Below are 20,354 nucleotides of genomic sequence, written 5' to 3'. Positions count from 1 at the left end.
GCATATTCAGAATGACTTCAGAACCAGAACTTGATTGAGCTTTTCTCCACACCCACGTTAAAACATTTGACACATGCCTTTGTAACAAAAGAATAAGTGTGGCTACTCCTCGACACAACCTTATTCTGTCCTTTAGGAAAATACAGCTTATACAGTGCTGACATTTGTTGCCAGTAGTATTGACAACTTTTTTTTTCTGTTTAGGGGCAGGCGACGTTTTAGCGACATTACTGAAGAATTGGCAACATGTTACAGATTTCGAAGTTAAAAATGGCTGTGGCTTAGGTAAGGTTAAGCCCAGGATGCGAAGCATACTAGCCTTTATTTTAGTTGTTGAACCACTGTTTAGCCAGGTGAACTGCTGTTGCTTGGCTATATTTGGTTCGGCTAGACGAAGAAACAACTCATGCGTTACTCTGCTTCGCCTTCAAGAGTGGAACGCGACAGCGTTCCCGTCGACCCGCCAAGGGGTGTAAGACAATGAGCTACGGCGCAGCGACTACGCGCCCCGCATTGGACGCGGTGAGCGTCGAGCAACGCAGCGTTCGGCGCGGCAACGAAATGTGCGCCTGAGCAAGCGACGCGCGCCTGAGCCTTAGAAACAGCTCGTTTCTAAGGCAACACCGTATTCACTAGAGGCGCTTTTGTACCGCTTTGAAGCATCGTACTCGTGGCTCAGTGGTAGCGTCTCCGTCTCACACTCCGGAGACCCTGGTTCGATTCCCACGCAGCTCATCTTGCAAGAGTTGAGCCAAAGCCACTTCTCCTCTTTCGTGACGTCACGGTGTCACGTGGTATTGAAGGCGACACCGCCGCGCCTGAGGAGCTGGGTTGAGCTCTCGTAATGTGCTTCGCATAAAAAGCAGCACCCAAAATGGCCCCCCAAATGGATGGATGGATGTCATTAGCGTCCCCTTTGGAACGGGGCCGTTGGTTGCCCCACCAAGGTCTTCATATTATACCGCGTAATGTTCTACCTAGGTTAAAGAAAAAAAGAACACTTTAAGCTCCCACAACAAAATTTTCTGAGCCCCTATTGCAAACTTTGCTTTTGTACATCTCCGTTTTTGTCGTTTCCCTACTTTTCTTCCACTAATCTTCCAATCACCTCTTACGAATCTATATGCGGACACATTTACTTTACCCCTGCTCTCGCTGAGCCCGAGGGCTTAAGGGCGGCCAGCGGTGCCTAAACCGACCGCTGGGCAGATGTCTTCACATTCTAATAAAACATGCTCCATCGTTTGCCCAGCTTCACCGCAGCAACCACATGCTTCTTCCTTCTTATATCTCGCTTTATAGGTGCGTGTTCTAAGGCATCCCGATCTCGCTTCGAAATGTAATGAGCTTCCCTTAGAGTTATCATAAGAAGGAAAGCGTCATCTTGCGGTTGTGCAAGAAAGCCAGCGGCGATGTCGCATGGGTCCTCCGCTGTGATTGGTTGTCCTATTTGGATAGAGAACAGCCACACAGCAGCCACGGTCACGAACAGCCATCGATGTTCGCAAAGCAAAGGAAAGCTTTTACGTAATTAACAAAATACACTGTATGCCTTTTTTCCCTCGATGTGATATTTCTCATCAGGAGAATATCGTTCACCAAGCAGCAAAGTAAGTTTTTTAGGAAGCACTTTTAAACAAGCAAAAATTCATCTCGTTCGCTGGTATTTCTTATTGCGACGGTTTATACGATCAAATGGTACATGGGTTAGGACAGAGATCAGTGAATAGTCGGCCTTCGATCTCTCAACATTTTGGTTGCGAAAGATGATGAAGACTAAAGGACGCGAAACGTAGCATTAAGAAAAATTAAATAAAAGGAATAAAGGACTATTGCTCACCATTAAATTACCATTTATGTATTTCTTAACGTAACTAAACAAAAGATCGAGTTGATACAACAGAGCATTCATTTAAAGACAAAACATAGTTCTGCAGCAACCTACATTTGAGCTTGTGTAGGTTATCAGTGGAGCCAAATATCATGAAAATTGGTTCTCCGAGAATAGAATACAGTAAAGTCATTATGAGAAGAATATAAAGAAGGCAGGGGGGTGCATCCGTACAATTAAGCAAACATAGACCCGACTTCGACAAAATTAGGACAGCCAACGGCTGACAAGGAAAACGAGAAACGAATCTCGTGAAGGCTGTCGCGACATGGCAGAAAATGAATTATCGGAAGTGGAGCTTCACTGAGAAATCTCGAACGGACAAGACACGAGCGCACTTTCGCGGTGCTTTTTTATTAGAGTCCGTCCGAGCAAATCCTTCGCGAAGTTGAGTGAAACGCGTCCCTCGCTGGCACTAAACTTGATTATCACCAAGCGTTCTCGAAATGGTGCGAATTTCCGGTGAGCCTGAACGTGCCCCAAACTGGATGACCCCGATGTTTGTTTCTCAATGTGGTTTCATTTTGAGCCCTCTTTCTTCAAGCTCTTTTTTTTTCCAAGCTCGGAACCTCGTCACATATATAACATGTCTCTTTTATTTCCTTTTTTCCGTTCTTTTTTCGATTAGACTTTGCGAGGAAGTCTCCCTCTAGAGCTCCGCGGCGGGAGATAAAGGAAGTGCCTGAACAGGGTCCACAGTTTCTTCCCACGCAGGTGTTTTTCGACGGCTGTCAATTTCCAGAGTGAAACTTGATGGCCCCCGTTCGCGTTCTGTTTCCTGCGAACCACTTTCATTTCCGCTGTCGCAGAGCGAACACAGCTCAAATGGAAATAGAGTTGGCGCGGTTACAAGGAACCCACTGACTGTTTTCATTATATCTCCACTGGCTTCCTTCATCGCTAATAAATATTTAACATATATGACCAACTTGGTTACGCGGAAGAGGCGTTCGTACAAGCTTGATTCCTGTCATTATTAACAAACTCATACTTGTCTGCCACGTGTCGGAACAGTCACAGTATCTTTTTCCTGATCCCTTGCTCAGTACTGCAAAGGCGAAACAACATTTCAGCCCGGTCAGCAAGTGCAAAAAAGGTAGATAACGTCACCATTAAAAATGCAGTCGGACATCCTCATGCGATGCGGCTACTGGGGACTTCTCAGAGAGTCAACACCGAGATCGAATGCACTCTTTGGTTCGGCTTCGGAAACCTGAGTGCTTTCTAGAGGTAACTTTGCTACTTATGTATATGTGGCTCCCTTTGAGAAAGAAAAAAAGAGAGAAAGAAAGACGTCTAGAGAACTAAGCAAATACAGCAGCGAACACTGAAAATGGATCATCCATGTTTCTTCGCTGTCCTCGCCTTTTTTTTAGCCAAACATTTCATGCTATACCTACAAACTAGGCCAAGTTCAAGTTCTAAAGGTACGGCAGTAGGCAATATTTCACTTGACATTACCAGGAACGAATGGAATCGGTCAGGCCGGCAAATGCGTAAGGCGTATAACCCACAGTACATTGCAGGTACAGGGGCGCCTATCACGTGAAGCTATTCCAAATTTTCTATTCGAATTCTGAAATCAATCCTCCGTGATTGGTCACAAACTTTTTTGCACCACTCCCATTTCACCTGTCTGTCAAGTGACGTCACGAAAAACGCGATAGCTCCCCTACTGATTCGACGTGTACACACTGATTATGCATGATTGGACCGAGCAAAAGAAAAATAGTTATTTCTTACTCGGCTACTTTTTCACCACTAGACTTCGTCTATTGGTAAAACATTTTAACGCTGCACCCACTTCACCTGCCCGTCACGCGACGTTACGAAACAGCAAAAACTCACCGCGTCAAAGTGACGTGTACGCTTTAAAGATGCAGTAAAATGCCGAACAAAACTGATTTAATTTTTCTTAATAGTCGCAGGCTGTCCCGTTTGGAAAGAAATCAAATATGGCTGCTGCCGATCACTGAGGTTCTGGCTACTCGCACTCGCCGGAGAGCATACGTTTATTTGCGTGCAATAAAGCCTTTTGCGTGGCCATGTAACGTTTTCGAGCACTTTCGGCACGTTTACGACCTCGATATTCTAACTTTTCGTTGCTGAGCATCCGTTTTAGCAGCATTCTTAGTCTTCCGTTGCATGCCGCCACGATTTTCCACCAGCAAGCACAAGCTAAGTAAGGAAAAACGGACCATGGTCATCGCAGACGCCAGCACCACCTTCTTCAGCCGGTTATTGATTTTCAGTGCACTGGCTCAGCCCCATCGAATCCTTCACCACTTGAGCGTGCTCCTCGCCTTTTGTCAGCCAATTATATAAGACAGGATGCTCAGTGTAGGCAATGTTATTCGTTTTTAAAGCAAACCAAAGTGACCTCCTATGATTGAGGAGAGCATTTGATTTGTCTCTTCAGACAACCTTGCGGGTCGATGCTTGCGTCGGCGGTTACGCAAAGTTGACGTCAGGAGATTGGAATAAAAACATATTGGAATATCTTTACGTTATACGGCCCCAGTTGGGGAGCCAAGGAATGGGAAGCACAGCCACGGACGGCAGAGAATTAGGTGGTGTGATGAAATTAGGAAATTTGCTCGTATGTATGGAGCTAGCTGACGCAAGATGAAGCTACGCTGAGATTGCTGGGAGATGCCTCCGCCCTACAATGACGACGATGACGATTATGATAGTGGTTACAATAACGATGATGACAATGATTATAATGATCACAATCAGTTACATTAGATCGCGGTCGTTTATTCTGAAGTAACTGCAGAAACATCTTGAGCTTTCTATACCAAGGTGTCTCTGACACAAGATAACTGAACGATGCAATCTCCGAAAGCAATGAAATGATTCCGAGCTGAAACCAGATATGAACATGGCCCTGAATCCGTGATTATCATGAGTCCACTTTTTTTTTCCTTTTTGTGTTCTCAGCTTTCTTCGTAACGTGGTATAAAAATATGTTGGAGGGAAGGATTTAACAGCTTTGGAGAACATGCTCTTATAATGGGTGGATAAATGGTTCAAGAAAACTCTGTTCTTTGACAAAAACCAAAAACCGGGCGGGGTCAAAGGAAATCATGGAAATATAGGAATACGTCGACAGACAGTGATCAGCTTGCGCAATGAAAGATATGAACCATTCCGATTAAGTAGAATGTACCACGAAAGTCGTAGAATCGCAGTTTAGCTGTGAAGCTTAGTGTGCGATTTTTCATTAAGACTAGCAGCTTAGTCGATATCACATGGGTGTAGATGGGAACCCTATAAGACGATTAAGAAACGGAAATGATGGAAGCTGCGATTACGCTCACTTTTGAAATGCGGTCTTTCCAACCGATATGACGTTTGTGAGCTCGTTTTATAAGCAAGATAGTCAAGGTCGGTGTGCTCTCAGGAATTGATGGTCGACAAGCAAGGTACTGCTATGCTCTATACTGTTCTATTAAAAAGCACCAGCACACCAAAAAGACAAAGATCGCTTCCGTACTGCGTATAAGCTGCGCGTACTCTCATATGACTCGGCCAGTGAGTTCGCTGTTTGTGCCATGGCATTGGGTGCTTGCTTAACAATGTAAAGGATGGTCCCTGTGAGCAGCAATGGGCAGCACGTAGCTACAAAATGGACACGTGTTGTCCTCCATTCTTGAGACTGTCAGTTAGGCTGCCTATAGTAAACCACAAGAAGAACCGGAAGGTGTCTGGTCCTACGCTGGCAGCACGATGGCTGCTGCATTGGCATAACATTGGCCCAATCTTGGCTTTAACGCTGGTCCTAAGATGGCTGCTGCATTGGCATAACACTGGTCCAATCTTGGCTTTAACGCTGGGCCAGCATTGGAATGGGTTGCACTTTGCCAATCTGCCAACATTGGTCCAACATAGGTACCGATTTCTGCCAGCATTGGGCCGTGGTTGGACCAATGCTGGTGTGCTGCCTGGGTAGCATCGAGAAGACAATCGAGATGCGAAACCGGCAATTCGACCGCCGCACCAACTCTACAAACTATGGTGGAGTTCAATGACTGGCCTCCGAAGACCTGCGCGAGGCTATCAGGGCAGTCGTACGAGAGGAGCTTCAGAAGATCTTCCCGTCGTCGCAGCCTCAAGTGGCCTCGATCGCTGACATCGTCAAAGATAAGCTTCAGCGGTCCCTTGGAGTTCCGGAGGTGCAATCTCGATTACCGCAACCCCAACCCGAAGCGATGACCTACGCCGCCGTCGTACGCCGTCAAGGCCCTCCTCCGCGACCGCGCCAGGGCCCTGTAACGCCGCAATTCCGACGACCACCGCCGCCGCTGCCGACAACGCACCCACCCGTCGCCCAGCGGAGCTACCCGAGGAAGACCGACGTTTGGCGCGCTCCTGACCACCGTCCGCTCTGCTACCACTGCGGGGAAGCGGGTCACGTCTACCGACGATGTCCATACCGGGAAATGGGACTGCGAGGTTTCGCCGTCAACGCTCCGCGCCCGCAGCAAGGTGAACGCCCTCGCGATATCGCTGACTACCTCGCGGCTACTCAGTGGAGCTCTCGACGACCGTCGCGTTCACCATCACCAGGCCGCTACCTATCGCCGCAGCGCCAACCATACACTGGCCCAGCTCGGGGCCGGTCAGCGAGCCCATATCCGGAAAACTAAAAGCAGCAACCGATGGAGGTGCGGTTGCTGTCCATCGAACTGTCGAAGATCCTCCGCCGCCGACGAAAACGCCGAAGAAACTACCTCGACGACATAACGACACGCCGCCGTCCCGACGAAGTCTGGAAGGAAAGAATGCGACGACGAAAGATGACCTGATGACGTCACATACCAGCCACAGGTCAACGCGACGCAGTCGTGATCCGATGCCAAGACCGAACTGTAATGCAAGACAAAGAGCCACCGACCTCGACGTGCTTCTCGACGGCCACGCATTCACCGCCTTAGTCGACACAGGGGCTGATTACTCCGTCATGAGTGGACACATCGCCGCCCAGTTGAAGTTAAGACTACGTGGGAAGGCCCTCGAATTCGTACCGCCGGGGGACACCTCATAACGCCGACTGGAATATGCACGGCAAGAATTACCATTCACGACCGAACTTACCCTGTCGCCTTCGTTATCCTCCAACAGTGTTCACGAGACGTCATTCTCGGCATGGACTTCCTCAACCAACACGGCGCAGTCATCGACCTGAAGTCGAAATCGATAACGCTGTCACAAGATCAAGCGATACCGCCGGAGACCTGTCATAGTCACCACGCCTTGGGTGTGCTCGAAGATCAAGTGAGCATCCCGCCGCGCTCCAGCATTATTATTTCCGTCGGCAATGAAACACCCGCTGACGTAGAAGGCGTCATCGAGGGCGACCAACATCTTTTGCTCGACCGTGAAATTTGCGTCGCAAGAGGGATCGCTCGACTCCACGGAGGGCAAGTGGAATTTATACTAACCAACTTCAGCCAAGAGTTCAAGCACATCAACAAGGGCACGACGATCGCATACATCGAGGAAATTCAGGAAACCAGCGATGCCTTTGTCCTTTCGGATTCTGTTGCATCTACCCCGACGACTGTAGTTCCCGAGCCAGACTTCAACATAAATCCAAGTCTCCCCGTGATTAAGCAGCAACAGCTCAGAAGTCTGCTTCGACAATACAAAGACTGCTTTTCGACGCCATCAAGGATTCGACAAACACCAGTCGCAAAGCATCGCATAATAAACGAAGAGTGCGCTCGACCACTACGCCAGAGCCCTTACCGAGTTTCGACGCGAGAACGCGAAGCTATAAGACAACAAGTCGACGAAATGCTGCGCGACAACATCATCCAGCCGTCGAAAAGCCCGTGGGCGTCTCCAGTTGTTTTAGTGACGATAAAGGACGGAACCCTACGTTTCTGCGTCGATTATTGTCGACTGAACAAAATCACGAAGAAAGACGTATACCCCCTCCCACGGATAGACGACGCATTGGATCGGCTCTGCAATGCTAAATACTTCTCATCGATGGACCTCAAGTCTGGCTACTGGCAAATAGAAGTCGACGAAAGGGATCGCGAAAAGACCGCCTTCATCACGCCAGACGGCCTCTATGAATTCAAGGGTATGCCATTTGGACTGTGCTGGGCGCCTGCAACCTTCCAGCGCGTGATGGACATGGTTTTAGCAGGACTGAAGTGGCAGACCGGTCTTGTTTATTTGGATGACGTCGTCGTCTTCGCCGGAAATTTCGACGATCACCTTAGGCGGCTTGCAACTGTACTAGAGGCCATCAAATCATCAGGGCTCACTCTGAAGCCAGAAAAGTGCCGCTTCGCTTACGACGAGCTTCTGTTCCTAGGCCACGTCATCAGCGAATCCGGAGTACGCCCCGACCCACAGATAACAGCTGCCATCGCAAAGTTCCCGCAGCCCATCGACAAGAAGGCAGTGCGTAGATTCCTTGGCATGTGTGCCTACTACAGGCGCTTTGTCAAGGACTTTTCACGCATCGCTGAGCCGCTAACGCTTCTAACCAAATCTGATGTCGAGTTCAAATGGCAAACGCCGCAGGCCGACGCATTTCAAGAACTAAAACGACGCATGCAGTCACCACCTGTACTCGCACATTTCGACGAAGACGCCGATACCGAAATCCACACTGACGCCAGTAGCCTAGGCCTCGGTGCCGTCCTAGTCCAGAAGAAAGACGGACATGAACGGGTGATATCTTATGCTAGCCGGTCGCTGTCCAAAGCGGAAGGCAATTATTCTACGACTGAAAAGGAATGCCTCGCCATCAGTTGGGCTACAGCAAAATTCCACCCTTACCTATGTGGCAGGCCATTCAAAGTCGTCAGCGACCATCACGCGTTGTGTTGGCTAGCTAACTTGAAGGACCCTTCAGGACGGCTGACGAGGTGGAGCCTCAGACTGCAAGAATATGACGTGACGTTGATCTACAAGTCCGGACGAAAACACTCAGACGCCGACTGCCTATCACGCGCCCCCATTGATCCCCCGCCGCAAGATGACGAGGATGACGACGCCTTCCTTGGAATAATAAGCGTGGAAGACTTCACTAAACAGCAATGAGCCGACCCGGAGTTAAAAGGCCTCGTCGAGTACTTGGAAGGGAACACCGACGCTGTCCCTATGGCATTTAAGCGCGGGTTGTCTTCGTTCACGCTACAAAACAACCTGCTCGTGAAGAAGAACTTCTCACCAGTCCGCGCCAGCTACCTTCTTGTTGTACCATCAGCGCTGCGTCCAGAATTACTGCACACCCTACACGACGACCCAACCGCTGGGCACCTCGGAGTCTCCCGGACGCTGTCGAGGATACAGGAAAGGTATTACTGGCCGCGTCTCACCGCCGACGTCGCCCGTTACGTCTAGACATGCCGAGACTGTCAGCGGCGCAAGACACCACCGACAAGGCCAGCAGGATTACTACAGCCGATCGCACCTCCTCGTCGACCATTCTAGCAGATTGGGATGGATTTGTTGTGGCCGTTTCCGACGTCAACATCCGGGAATAAGTGGATCGTCGTGGCGACGGACTACCTCACCCGCTTCGCTGAAACTAAAGCACTGCCGAAAGGCAGCGCAGCCGAAGTGGCGAAATTTTTCGTCGAGCACATCCTGCTGCGACATGGTGCCTCAGAAGTCCTCATCACCGACAGAGGAACGGCTTTTACAGCAGAGCTCACCCAAGCCATTCTGCAGTACAGCGAGACAAGTCACAGGAGGACAACTGCCTACCATACGCAGACGAATGGTCTCACGGAGCGCCTGAACAAGACCCTCGCCGACATGCTAGCAATGTATGTACGTCGACGTCGAACACAAGACCTGGGATGCCGTCCTGCCATACGCAACATTCGCTTACAACACGGCGGTGCAAGAAACAACACAGATCACGCCGTATAAGCTGGTTTACGGCAGGAACCCGACGACGACGCTCGACTCCATGCTGCCCCACGTCACTGACGAGGAGAATGTTGACGTCGCTAGCTATCTCCAGTGCGCCGAAGAAGCCCGACAGCTCGCCCGCCTGCGGATCAAAAACCAGCAGAGGACCGACAGCCGACACTACAACCTCCGACGACGCTTCGTCGAGTACCAGCCCGGCGACCGTGTTTGGGTATGGACCCCTATACGCCGACGAGGACTGAGCGAGAAGCTTTTGCGTCGCTATTTCGGACCGTACAAGATCATCCGACGTATTGGCGCGCTCGACTATGAGGCCGTGCCAGACGGCATTTCGCTATCACAGCGGCGCCGCTCACGACCTGAAATAGTCCACGTTGTGGGACTCAAGCCGTACTACCAGCGTTAATGAACTTTCGGGCTTCACGTAACTGACCTTTGGACTTTGTTTCTTTTCGTTGTTTTGTTACTTATGTTTATTAAGTGTCCCTTTGTGTTTCGCTCTCTTATATTTGTAGCATCGGGACGATGCTTTTTAAGAGGGGGGTATTGACACGTATACTTATCTTTATCGGGCAACCACGTTTCGCAGCCTAACAAATGTAATCGCACAGCGTGGGACGCGCCTGTATGTATCCGAAGTTTCTGGAACGTTATCGATGCTTCTATCCGCTGTCTGTTGTCGCCGAACGTTATGTTATCTGATTTCATCACCTGACGCGAATGGTGTAGAACTTTGTGGAAGGCACGCGGGTCCGAACGATTAGTCTGGAACATTCGATGACTGCTCTATAAAAGCCGACGCGCTTGACCCACTAATCAGATTTTCGACGATCGCCGACTGTGTTCGCCGCTGTCGTTGTGCTTTAAGTGTACCCAGTTTTGTGGGCACAGGTTCGCCCAATAAAAGCTAGTTTTGTCTTTCACAGTACTGCTACTGTATTCTTTAACGTCACTACCACGTGACAATATCCACCATACCACCACCTTCCTTCCTCTTCACATCCTATCTCTGTCATTCCCCAAACCCCTTCCCCAGCGTGGAGTAGCAGGCTAGAGGCATTTCACTCAGGCCGACCTCACCCCCTTTCTGCCACTAAATATTCTCTCTCTCTCTCTCTCTCCCTGTGCCTTGGTGCATGGGGTATGTCGAGGGGGCTCCGCGCAACTTGCACGTCAAACAATTGGCTTCTATTGCGCAGCTCCCCTATTCGTCGTCTTTCGGTCGCCCGGTCTGAAGCGCTGGCGAATGCGTTGAGGGCTTGTTGTACCGAGCTACGCATTTTAAATTCCAAGCGTCTTCACAGATCTTCGGTAAGAAAGGTGCGTTGGCTGCTACCGTCGAAGATGCCTCTTATGTAGCGACAGGCGTTGCCATTGGTTGCCCAAGCTCTGAATGTATGAAGGACGATAAAAACGCTGGATTTTTGTTTTTATATCGCCGTTCGCCTACAGACGCGCGCACGCTAATTCTTGCACTGTCGTTCCTGACATGGTGAAGCGAGTTGCAAGCAATCCTCAGTCGGTCACACATGTTTAGATGTGATGACGTTGGCACCTCGAGCAAGAGATACTGTGTTGGCAGTCGTGCGTCCGATAGCCTTTGATTCTACATCGGAATCATCATTTATCGTTGGATAGCACTTGCTTCTGCAACAAGGACATATCAGCAGGCCGGGCTTCTGTCGTGTGCTGCCGTTTCGTTAAGAACCGACAAATGCCCTTAGATATTGAGAATTCGAGAAGTTTCTGTGGAGAGAAGATAAAATAGGTTTCTATTTGCGATGGTGATATGAATGGCTTGACGCATGCTGACCACCGTTGTCTCGTGTGCTGCTCCCCATGTAATGGCCCGTCTCCAGGTTCTCCATTTCGGCAGAAAAGAGCTATAGTACACCATCTAGTCGAGAAGAAGAGGCAGCGTTGCATGGTGTGTGGTGCAGGTACGATAATATTGAACTGGGGTGTCTCGTGGTAATTCTAAGAGAAGGATGTAGCAGAGAATCAATAAAAACAGCGTCTTTTTTTCCTCCAGGTGCTGCAGGCCTAAGACGTTGACGAGCAAGTAGCCGTACAGTTGAAGGAGTGCTCTTGCGTTACCAAATGAATAAATTGGGCTCAGAAGGTGCAACGTTGGGAAGTATTTCTGTTCCAGTCACGTTTTGTCCTCGAAGCGTTTCATCGGCATGCTTATGGTGTCCTGCTAACATCGTTTTCTTATTTTTTTGTGAGAAGACCCGCTATTGCGGAAGCCACGTTTCCTTTAAGAAACAGTCGCAAATAACTAAAATAACTCGTGGTGGTCCGACTTCCACTGTTGCGAACAATTTGAGCGACCTGATGCCATGATTCGCGTCCATCTCCACACTTCTCCGGAGAAAGAGCGGTTGCAATGTTTGGTATCTTAGCTACTGTCATTTTTCATGGTGCAGCGGCCATCAGGATAGCCAAGCCCTCAGCAACAAAATTGTGGAAGATATCGTACTAGTAGCAAAAGACACGTGCTATCCCGTCGATAAGGTAAACAAAGTACATTTTAATCACACTGACTCGAGGTGCGAGGCCCTGCTAGTAGTTAACATCCCTCCTTCCCCTCTAGCGCTCTACCACGCGGTTCTTCTTTTCTTGGCCTGCACGGCACTCGCGATATAAGCAATGTGTCTATACAAGTGCCTCGCGCGAATTCAGTGGGAAGCGCGAAATATGCCTGGTGGCATAGACGCCTCGTATACAGGACGCCTTAAGGTGGTGCCATTATGGCATGTTGCTACGTTGCTTCAATGCTAATCGAATTGGCATCGACATTCAAAATAACATGGATTATTTCGGATTCTTTTTTTGAACACGAGAGCAATTTGGTAGCCGCACCCTACTTTGCTCTCTTTATGTGGTCGCGATAAGATGGTCGCGCAAAACCAATTAGGCAAATACAGCCCCCGTGAGCGATTGAACCAGAACGTGCTTCACGGTAAGAGCACTTACCCTTAGTGGCCTGGCAACCTTCTTTTTTGCACGCAGTTGAGAGAGAGTGTGGAGTACGTGAGACGGCAGAGTGGAACAGCAGCGCCATCGTCATGCTGTCACAATATCTAGGCGCAAGCGCTGCACGCGCGTGGTGGTTCAGAAGGTTTTGCAAAGATGCCCAGCTCGCTTGGTTGCAAAAGCACCAAAACCAAACGGACACACTCTCCCGCTCCACTCGATCGACTGTAATGGAAGTTGTATAAACAACGCGTGCTGCGCCAATTACTCAGACAATCGTATCATCGTAGATGGATTCGGCGGGAACATCTAATGTGATTATCATTCTCTGGGAAGTTCACGCAATTTCGGCATATTCGTTCGTACCTAACGTCTTTCACGCCAACTAAGGCCCACCGAATAGACTATTTCGAAACAGGCAACCCAGGCAACTGGACATGTGCAACAGGGCATGTGAGACCAGCCATGTGATCATTCTTAACGAACCATACAGAATGGGCATGCACCGCTGAGTAGGTGCCAGGATAAACAAAGAAAACACGAGGCACGCAGTGAAGAAGGTGGTGATGAAAGATGGAAATAAGCTGCAAGAAGTAAAAGCAAAAAAAAAACATCAGACCCAGCCGAGTATGGAAAAAGATGTAAAGTAAACAGAATGTGACCAGAGGGTGCGCTGAAATTTGAGCGCTGAGCAAGAGATAAGTAACTTGGAAATATGGTGTGCCATCAGATTGTAGAGCTTACGTAATATTTATGGACGAGTTAACATGACCGCGATGTCGCATAATTTGTTTTCTTTTTTTCAGACGAGCGGCTAAAACTGGAATGTTTGCAGACATAACGCGGACCAAGTGAGTCTTTTTGATTGGAGAATAAGGTGACCAATTTAAAGCTCTGTCTATTTATTATGTGCGGGCTTGTTATACTGCTATCATTTGATGCGTGTGAAATTTTAATCTAAAAATTTGAAGATAAACACAGGATTTCAGCTGATATTATGCATGGTTTTCCAAGTGGACAATTAAATAAATGAAGGCACCTACACCCTGCTAAAAAATTCATTGTTTATTCCTCACCTAAGCAGGCACTAGACTATAGTGAAACATTTCGATAGATAGGCTACGCCATCTAATCCTGTGTGTTATAGCGTTCTAAGAATGCCGGCGATATATAAAAATCGTTAGACAGTGTTAGCGACAATTTTAGAGACATTGGCGCGAAATTTCCTGCAAGAGCATGGATAGAAAGGCAGACAGCATAACTAATGCCAGGAATAAAGATTGTGGAAACAAGGAGCCTACTAAAAGGACATATTTAGGGAATACATTGGCAATAACTAAGTATTCTGTCGACATTAAAATAATATCGTATTTTCATGGGGTGTGTAATGCAGAACGTCTGCAGTGCACGCGAAGAATGTAGTGATCACGTTTTGAGACAAGCAGACGGTGCAAAAGGTGGATTCCGAATGATGCTTGGCCACCAAAAACATGTTCTAGCCAGTAATTCTTAGAGGCGTTTTATATGCGTTTTGCTTCTTATTTTCGACCAATCTATAGAAATAAAACTCAGCAGGCTGCCATAACGCATCTTTTCTTGCAGAATTGTGCTGTGAGACAAAATTGCCTTGCGCTGATCTATCCATTTTTTTTTGCTTACTTTGCTTACGCCATCCTGTGAAAATGAAGTCGTGATATTGCTTTTTTTGCGCAAAGGCATTTGCAAGAACATGCCTCAGTAAATGCACTGCCAAACCAGGAATGCCGTTGTGGGCATGCACTGGCAGCGACTACGTGCTGCGATAAACAGATCCGCCGTGGTCTGATGCATGAGAACGGCACCGCAAACAAATGGAATGCACGAACTAAAATCCGCGATACTCGGCAACTGGCACGCGGATCCCCTAATCGTCGGCTATTTTTGACTGCAAGCGCCCATGCCAAATCGGATTTAAAAGCGTATGCTTATTGTAAACGTTCCTTGAGCAGGACTGTAACGTTAACATGCGGTTTCATATATTTACCGAAACCTCACGGATCTTTTGCTCGCAAGTATAATAAATACATTTTGCCTTGTATTCCCTAAATATCTAAATCAGGATACGTACGTTCACACATGATCAAAAGTGTATGAGCGAGGGTTTCTACAAAGAAGCAACCAATTACTGAGCGGTTTAGAAACACTCAAACTGAAACTAACAACTGCACTGTGATTGTTTGAATGCCAACGTCAGGTTTAATGACAAGATTCCAATATTATCCCTCTTTTTTCGCTCATTTTTTCGCAGAATTGCTATTCCGAGCACTTCCGATCACGGGTATTTAAGCAGCCCATCAACTCCAGCTCACAGCTTTCACACAAACAATTGCAGTGAGCTATCGACAGCTTGGGCGTGAGCTACTGCCTCTCCCCAAGATAAGTAATGCACCCGTATTACAAGGAAATAGAAAGTCTTAAAGCAGCGCTGTCGCCATTTTGATTCGAAAGCATCAGATGACCACTTGAGCGAAAAAAACCGGCGTCCGGCGTCTGTAGCAGCCTACTTACCAGTTGTCCGAGATGCCTAAGAGACGCCACTGACGCCACTGCACGGGCGACCCTCGACGGAGCAGAGCATGCGAAACGGAACACCAGCGCGCCGGGTGTTGCGTGAGGGGAGAGCGCATCACCACGACGTCACGTCACTTTCGCTCTCGCTCTCGGAAGTCTGTCTTATCGGCGTGTTCCTTCGGCGCGCAAGCTCTCGCATGCAACGTTCCAACTGCGCCTCGGTAAGGCCAAATCAAAATGCGTCAAGGCTCTCAACGCCCTCGCTTTCCCGCGACGAGTTCATAACAAGAAGGACAACGCCACGGCGTTCAATTTAACATTAATGTTTTCGCATTCACAACTCAGACGCGCATAGATGTCCTCGGATTTTTTTCTTCCTCCCCTTTATTTTGTTATTTCTCGCTAAAAACTTTTAAGCCCAGATTCAAAGAAAGCCATGCGGTTTGTTTGAGAGGAATTCCGGCCACGGTGCCCTATGTCTAACTTGGGAAAAAGTGCCATTTCTCGGCCCCACAAATTGCAATGAGAGATTTTGTGCAAACGCCGTTTCTTCTCCCACTGCAGTGGCAGTCAGTTTTTATTTTCCAACAGATTTTGTGAAATAAGGGAATATGTGTCTCATGATTTTATATACCAATATTACATTGAGAACTCAACCAAATAAATTATCAGCGTGTTTCCGGTACGTCTATGGAGTGTCGACATTTCTTCTACAAAACGCACGAAGATTAGGTGGACTTTTTCCAGCTTCCAGCCCTACAGCTAAATATGTATTTGGATTTGGGTACAGGTTAAGGAACCCAGGAGGTGAGAAATAATAAGGAGTCCCCCACTACGGGCATGCCTCATAATGATATCAGTGTTTTGGCACTCGAAATGCAAGGATTTTTTTATGGCGTCAGGTGGAATCATATCTTTACTTACACGTGAGGAGAGAAAGGGTGGGCTCGGAGTGGGATAAAGGTGGAAATGGTGGAGCGAGGAGTGAGGAGATGGGGGGGGGGGATAGTGATAAGGAAGCTTCGCTTTAAATCTTTCAATTACAAGCAGGCTATCTTATCATCTCTCCTACCTGTAGAATCGTGGTTTCCCCATGCTGGGACCCAGACACACAAGCACTGTGGCACTATGTGGTTCTAGCATGCGAAGCTTCATATTAGGTTGTATGTAGCATTCTTTTACCTCTAAAACTGCACTTTGTACAGACCTACTACCTTCTGGCTACAACTCTCTGCAAACGCGCGCGCGCGTGTGTGTGCGTGTGTGTGTGTGTGTGTGTGTGTGTGTGTGTGTGTGTGTGTGTGTGTGTGTGTGTGTGTGTGTGTGTGTGTGTGTGTGTGCGTGTGTGTGCGTGTGCGTGCGTGTGCGTGCGTGTGCGTGTGTGTGGGGGGGGGATGAAAACACGCCACAGTTTTCATCTTATGCCAAAATTTAAGAAATAAAGCGATACTTAAACAGCGCGGACTGTTTATGTCTAGCAAACGCATTACCTACAACGCGTAGACTGATCTATGTGTCGTAATGTAAATGGTTAAGATAGGTAATTAGTGCAGTCATGGTATTCATTCAATTAGGCATTCTGATTGCTCGTAGAAGTTATAAGCCACCTGATCTAGTAATTTAGCTCAAAGGCTAGGCTTGTGCCATCTCCCCCATGCGATATTTAAAAAATGGTGCCACTAAAGAAAACAGCTTATGCTTCTCCTCCGAGCAAGACACGTCTCTATCAAAAATGTTTACGTTTACTGTAAGGTATGTGTGATATGCAAGTGAAAGTATCGCATAAACGCTGTGATCTATACAAGAATGACCTATTGTATGCATTACTCTACCAATGGTGGCCATCGCAAGACCCTATGAAAATTCTCTTTGTGATTTTCCGAACTATATAAGCTAAAAAGGCAGCGTTATCACGTGCTAAGTACTTTCTTGTAAGCGTTATAAAACATGAATTAGTCGAATGAATTTTTCTTTGAACGAGAAAGGTGCACAGTATGACATGCTTTCAGAATGAAGAAGTGCCCAATTGTTCTCTGTAAAAAGCTGGAAAAAAACTATGGCCATGATAAAACCTCGCCTATAACCCCCAACAATGCATAGTGCAACGTGCGCCCACTTACGTTCAGAAAAAGGTGTGCACTTTTTGTTCTCTTGCAATCCGAAGCTTTGTGCCAATACGCTGCAGCCCAAACTGGTCCACCCCAGTTTGGGTAGCCGTTGTTCGCACTTGCATGTCAGCGCGACGTGCCGTCCGAGTGGCAACATAACAACGTGTCCCTTTTCTCGCAGGCTTTGGGACCGAACACAAGAAATGTACAGAACCTCAATGGAACTGAACGGCGGTCAACATGTCGAGAAAAAGAAAAGGCGCCTAGCTTTTCTTTCCGTGTTGGGTTCTGTTCCTGCACTGACTGCTGTAGTCGTTAGGCCGGCAGTAGTCCTGCTCCCATGCTCACTCTCAATATGTTATATGTTTATATACGTTTTGTTGTATACGTTTCCCTCAAATGCAGCACCATTTATCTCGGTGCACAAGCGTATTTTTGTTTTCTGTCAGGTCCGAGAGCAGGCATTATTATATCAAGTTTGGGAGTGAGCGAACATTCTTTTACTCACATTCTGCTTTGCATATTATGTGAACACCATGGATTCTCTTATGAAACAGTGGGAGTAAAGGCTGCGTAAGTGCGCTGGCTTGCAATGAAACAGAGCTGCTCAATCTGTGCGACGCGAGCGGGAGCTGTTGATCATTCTCATTGTTATTACAGAACACTGTTAACATATTATAAGAGCGGTCAGGTGTCCTATATTAATGAAACGACACGTGCTGTCTCGTGGCAGTCATGAAGCTTCCAGCATAGTTTACTTTTACCATTTAAAAAATAGTATCATGCATCTGTTAGTTTCACCATCACCGACGTAGTTGCGTACGAACTCAATCACTCGTAAGTGCACTTGCTTTACGCGTCCAAACATAACAGGATATAAAACATCTCGGGCCTCTGAAATCAATTTCGACAGAGAGAGGGGGGGGGAAGGGCAGAGAGGTTACCCAGGCGCAATTCTTCGGTTTGCTACCCTGCTTCGGGATTTCGGGAAATGAGGTTAGAAACAAGGAAGCAAGACAGAGAGAGAGAGAGAGAGAGCTGAAGAAAAATAAACATTAGAAATAGAAGAAAAATGTGCCAGCTTAGGGCTCTCCGCGTCCTCCCAGTTCGACGAAGCTATAGGTGAGCATTCGCCTTAAGCTTGAAATCTAGAAAGCTGATCTTAGGCAAAAAAAAATTATCATTAGAACTGAAAGGCCCAACTATGTTCTACTGGCTCACAATTGCTATAATATAGCATGATAATAGAAAAACGCGAATCTTAGAAACACAACCATTATGACAACATTTATCTTTCAAGTCACGAATATTTCTTCCATTCCGATTATTTCATTCTCACTTCTCCTCACAAAAAGTTAGGATGTGTGTAAGGTGCATGCCGGTATTGAAATGGGAACACGATGACCTGTGTACCTAGGATAAAGACAGGTGGGTAGTAACTTCAAGCAACACTAACTGCGTGACGCAGTCACTGATTTGACATAGGGCCAGACAATGAAATCTTCCTTACCTCAGTAAGGAAGCCTTCATTGCAGTGAGGCTACCTTATGTCACTCTGAAAGGTTCCTTACTGAGGCGCCCTCGGTGAAGGCTTCCTTGCTGCTTCCTTGGTACTTCCTCAGCATAAGAAGCCAAACAATGAAACATTCCTTACCTCACTAAGGAAGCCTTCATTGGGGTGAGGCTACCTTATGTCACTCTGAAAGCTTCCTTACTGAGGGGCCCTCGGTGAAGGCTTCCTTGGTGCTTCCTCAGCATAAGGTAGCTCCAAAGCTACCTTCATGCGTCCTTACGCCGCTCCTGGCACTGAACGAGCGCTTCACCTCACTGCTTAACCACGTGGCATTCGCTTGCGCATGCGCACTGTCGCCCACCTGCGGAGAAGCGCGAGCACGGTACGTCTTGCCAGGCATGTTCGTTTCAGTCACGCGTGCGGCATGAAAGCATTGCTAGGCGTTGCTAGGCGTTGCAAGACGCCGGCGTGCCAGCGTTGCTGGAGCACATCAAGTTTTGCACTGTAATGCGCAACTTTTTTTTAACTTTAGTAAACGAAACTAGAAGAAAGCGTCCACGCTTCTCTATATTAGCTATTCAATTTAAAGATTGTGCGACGATACAACATTTTTTAATAGAATAATGGTGTTCGCGGAAAGATTTGAAGAGATAATCTCGAACCCAGGCACGCGGCAACCGCTCCTTAGGTGAGGACGGGTGAAGGGAGCTTTCAGAGTACGCTTGCTTCCTCCATCGGTCCTTCGCTGTAAGGATGCCTCACGTAAGGTTAGGAAGCGCTCGAAGGAAAGGAACTAGGGGTGTGCGAATATTCGGAATTTCGAATACGAATCGAATATTTTCCATATTCGAAGCGTATTCGATTCGAGAAATGCATGTTCGGAAATTCACGAATATCCGAGGACGGCCGAATAACGGTGGAAACGGCGAATATTCGGATAGACTGCGAATAATTGAGCAATTAACCAATTGTATGCTTTCTCCGCATTCTCCTAAGAACATGTTTATTAACTGAGAACTTCGCATGATCCGCTCATTATCTGTATGCTCTGTTTCAGTCTATCTGCTTCAGGCATTTGAGACATGATCAGTTTCGGTTTCTTTGTCACCAAGCTTTATAATTCCAATTATTTTGGAATGCCCCATTGCCTTGAAGGTTGCAAAGGCAACTCAGGGTCGCCTTTGCAACCCTGAGTTGCCATTATCTGTATGCTCTGTTTCAGTCTATCTGCTTCAGGCATTTGAGACATGATCAATTTCGGTTTCTTTTTCACCAAGCTTTATAATTCCAATTATTTTTGGAATGCCCCATTGCCTTGAAGGTTGCAAAGGCAACTCAGGGTTTGCTAACATTGATTCAAAATATATCAAGGCTCTTTGTGCGGAGTGGCCAGCCTAGGCATGTT

At 47.6% G+C, this 20,354-nt stretch overlaps 1 protein-coding gene across 1 annotated transcript in view; it reads right to left on the bottom strand.

The window, feature by feature from the left end:
* LOC135899772 (uncharacterized) overlaps positions 1-15,357 on the bottom strand; it is a 383,819-nt gene extending 368,462 nt beyond the window's left edge. Inside the window, exon 1 of the mRNA XM_070539644.1 lies at positions 15,326-15,357. The gene's annotated coding sequence lies outside the window, so the exon portion shown is untranslated. The remainder of the gene's footprint in view (positions 1-15,325) is intronic.
* Between the last annotated feature and the right edge of the window lie 4,997 nt (positions 15,358-20,354).

This window comes from Dermacentor albipictus, chromosome 5 (assembly GCF_038994185.2).
Source record: "Dermacentor albipictus isolate Rhodes 1998 colony chromosome 5, USDA_Dalb.pri_finalv2, whole genome shotgun sequence".
In the NCBI taxonomy this organism is placed as follows: Eukaryota; Metazoa; Arthropoda; class Arachnida; order Ixodida; family Ixodidae; genus Dermacentor; species Dermacentor albipictus.
This window is presented reverse-complemented; position numbering and strand designations above follow the sequence as displayed.